Raw genomic sequence first — 3,643 nt, 5'->3', positions numbered from 1 at the left:
TGAATATGGTCATCTCAAAATATCTTATTGTATTGTACTCATCCTTCACATGATGATGTGAGATGATAAAATGCCTATGTGATGGGATAAAATGAGATGAATGATGTAGGCATCGTGACATAGTGTTTGGCAACTACTGCTCTTCTGACAATATGTCAGAAGGAGGACCATCTGCTTCCAGACACAGTTGACCACAGGTAACTGAAAACACTGAAAACTAAACTGCAGGTAAGCGAGGTGGAGGGCTAAGTATTTATGTGTCATTAAGGCATCATTAATTTCTTTCACTGAAAGTAATCTATTGCTATGTAACAAACCACCCCAAAATGTAATGGCTTAAAAACATAACAATTATTTTGCTCACAAATCTGAAATTTGGGTAGTGTTCAGAGGGGTGAATGAGGGGACAGCTTATTTCTGCTCCACAAGGCATTAGTTAGCACAGCTCCATTGAAGCTGGAGGATCTACTTGAAAATGGCTCACTAAAATGCCAGGCGAGTTGGTGCCAACTCTGAGCTGGGAGGTCAGCCAGGACTATAAGCTGTGGCCCTGGTTCATTTCCCTGTTGGCCTCTCCACAATGCTGCTTGAATTTTGTTCCAACATGGTGACTAATTCCCAAGAGCATGTATTTGAAAAGACAAGTAGAGGAAGCTTCCAGTATCTTAAGGCCTGGGCCTGAAAACTGGCACAGCACCATTTCTGTCATGTTCTATTGGTCAGGCAGTTGCAGAGCCCACTCAGATTCAAGAAAAGGGGCATAAATCTCATGAATCTGACTTCATGAATGTCAAAAAAATTTGTGGCCATCTCTAAGTATTCTCAATGTCATCTTCAGTATTAAAAATTTTCCAGGGGACCTGGGTGGCTCAGTTGGTTGAGTGTCTTGACTTTGGCTCAGGTCATGATCTCCCAGTTCATAAGTTTGAGCCCTGTGTCAGGCTTGCTGCTGTCAGCGCAGAGCCTGCTTCAGATCCTCTGTGCCCCTCCCCTCCCCCCCCGCCCCTTACCTGCTCATGCTCTCTCTCTCAAAAAGCAAACAACCCCCTCTAAAAAACACATTTTCTAACCAATAATGACATAATAAACAGAAAGAAAAAACTGATTATGAACAGTAGCAGTCACTGTTCTTATGAAAAAGTAACAAAGTATCCTGAAAAGAAGTAATAGATTTATGCATGTTTCAGAAATGTTTGGAATCTTGTATTCTAGAGGTTCTCATCTTTTTGAGCTCATGATATATGGTTGAGTAGCAGAATTTTGCCACACTATGTGACAGACTGACCCCAGTATCCACTCTCTCTTTCTGCCTTACTAAGAGATCTCTGAATTTATTTATGTTAGCATATGCCCAGGTAAAAATTCTCACTTCTCTAGATTCCCTTGAATCTATGGATTGCAGCGGGACACAGTTCTGACTAATTTGTTGTAAACAGAAGTCATTAGGTACTAACTGTAGGAAAACACTTTAAGAGGACAAACAGCTTTTTCTTTTGTTCTTTATTCTTTCCCCATCCTTCTGCCTGGACTGCAGATGTGATATCTATGCTGCAACAGCCTTATGATTCAGCAGAGGTGATCATATGGAAGAAAGCAACATGTTAAGGATTGTTGAGAGGAAAGCTGGAAGGCTGAGTCCTTGATGGCCTTGTGGAATCACTATGACAGTCCTATACAGTTTACTCTAGATTTCTTGAAACAAGGTATAAATAATCTTGTATATGGCTAAACCACAGCTATTGGCTTTCTGTTGCATAAAGTGAAATCCAGTTCCTAACTGAATTACTACTCTAAAAAAATCAGCAATAATTATAATACAGTCGCTGCTCAGATCAACACTATCACAGAATCTGTAAAAACATCTCCTCTGTTCACTGTGTTTCTATATGAATAGAGCTGTTATTGCTCTGACTGCCTTCTCTCCCATATTCATGAGGGAAAGTTTTGGCATGTTCAATAAGTGTAGTTTCTTTGTGCCAGCATGACATTATGACATTCTTTTTACCTCTTATTTGCAGCATATTGAACCCTGCTCTATAACGGGAAATGTGGTGTATTCTTTTATTTTTTCTTTTAAAAAATTTTTTTTAATGTTTATTTTTGAGAGAGAGAGAGAGACAGAGCAAGAGTGGGGAGCGGGGGGGAGCAGAGAGACAGGGAGACACAGAATCTGAAGCAGGCTCCAGGCCCTGAGCTGTCAACACAGAGCCTGACGTGGGGCTTGAACTCACGAACCGCGAGATCATGACCTGAGCTGAAGTCCGACGCTCAACCAACTGAGCCACCAAGGTGCCCCAACATGGTCTATTCTGCAAAACATTCCATCTAATAGGTAGTACTGTTAGTTATAGCAAATAATAATAATAATAATAATAATATTTCAGTGAAGTACTTGCAATATATCAGTGATGGAACCATTGTTATAACTGATGAAGTACAATTTTGGCTACATTTGGAATATATTTATACTACATAATTTTAAGGGCTACACCCAAATTGTAGAATAGTATTAACAGATGAGCATATATTTGAAGAAAAGGATATGGACTTGGCTTATTTAACAGAGACCAAATAACAATGACTTAAACGTGATAGAATTTATTTTTCTCTCATGTAAAAGTTTGAGTTGGTAGGTAGTGGGGGGGAAGGAGGGTAGGTAGCTCTACTCATCAGGAAATCTAGGTTCCTTCTATATCACTGCTAGGCTGTCTCCTAGATAAGAGTGTTGTCCTTATTCACATGGTCAAAGCTGGCTCACTGCCAGCATGTCTGTAGTCTAATTTTCAGGAATGGAAGAATTGGAAAAAATGGGCAAGTAGCCTCCCATAAAGATCTGATCTGAAATTGTCCATATCCTTTCTGCATACATCTTATTAGCTATTTGCTAACATGCAACAACCAGCTGAATGGTCTGTTAAGAAACGGCTCTAGGTGGGACCCCACATATCTAGCTAAAAAGGGAGATGTTCTGTAACTAAAAAGAAGGGGGAAGTGGATGCTGGGTGACAATTACTGGACTCCTTCATAATGAGTATGTCATGTGTCATCTGAGAAAGGATAGTCTATCATTTTGGCACTATTAGGCTTTTGGCTTTTATAAAGGAATTTCAAAGTGAACACTTGTTCATCTGGTATTGAAAGCCTGTGGACCTGCCCTCAGCATTGTTTTTTTGTTCTCTGGTTCTTGTTAACACCAGATGGCTTACAATCTCCTGATTTCCTCTTTTTCTTGGCTTCTGGATTCCTAATTTCTGTCACCATCTTGCCCCACTGCTATTTTGACCATAGCTTAGCCCTCTTTTTTTCAATATCAATATATGTATTGAAATATCCAAAGCAATTATGATTTTAGCAGATTTTACTGAGGTCTGAGAGTGGTGGTAGGTGATGAGGGATCACTTGTTCACAGAGCCTTCCATCTTTTCAAGTGGCTTTTGTTATCCCTCATTTTCCTTCCCACCTTAGCTCTTCACCCACTCATTTCCAAATTGCCCCATATGCTTCCAAATTCCTTTCCCTCTATTTGGCAGAACTATTTTCCTGTTCCCCTCAAGTCTGCACAGCCCACACCAGACCCATAGAAGGTTTCGCTTCTACTCCAAGTGTTATTCTCGGCAAAAGTTTTTTTCTCTTCCTAAAAGAA

Source organism: Panthera uncia, chromosome A2 (genome assembly GCF_023721935.1).
Source record: "Panthera uncia isolate 11264 chromosome A2, Puncia_PCG_1.0, whole genome shotgun sequence".
NCBI classification, from domain to species: domain Eukaryota; kingdom Metazoa; phylum Chordata; class Mammalia; order Carnivora; family Felidae; genus Panthera; species Panthera uncia.
The sequence above is the reverse complement of the archived record's forward strand: the minus strand, read 5'-3'. Positions refer to the sequence as shown.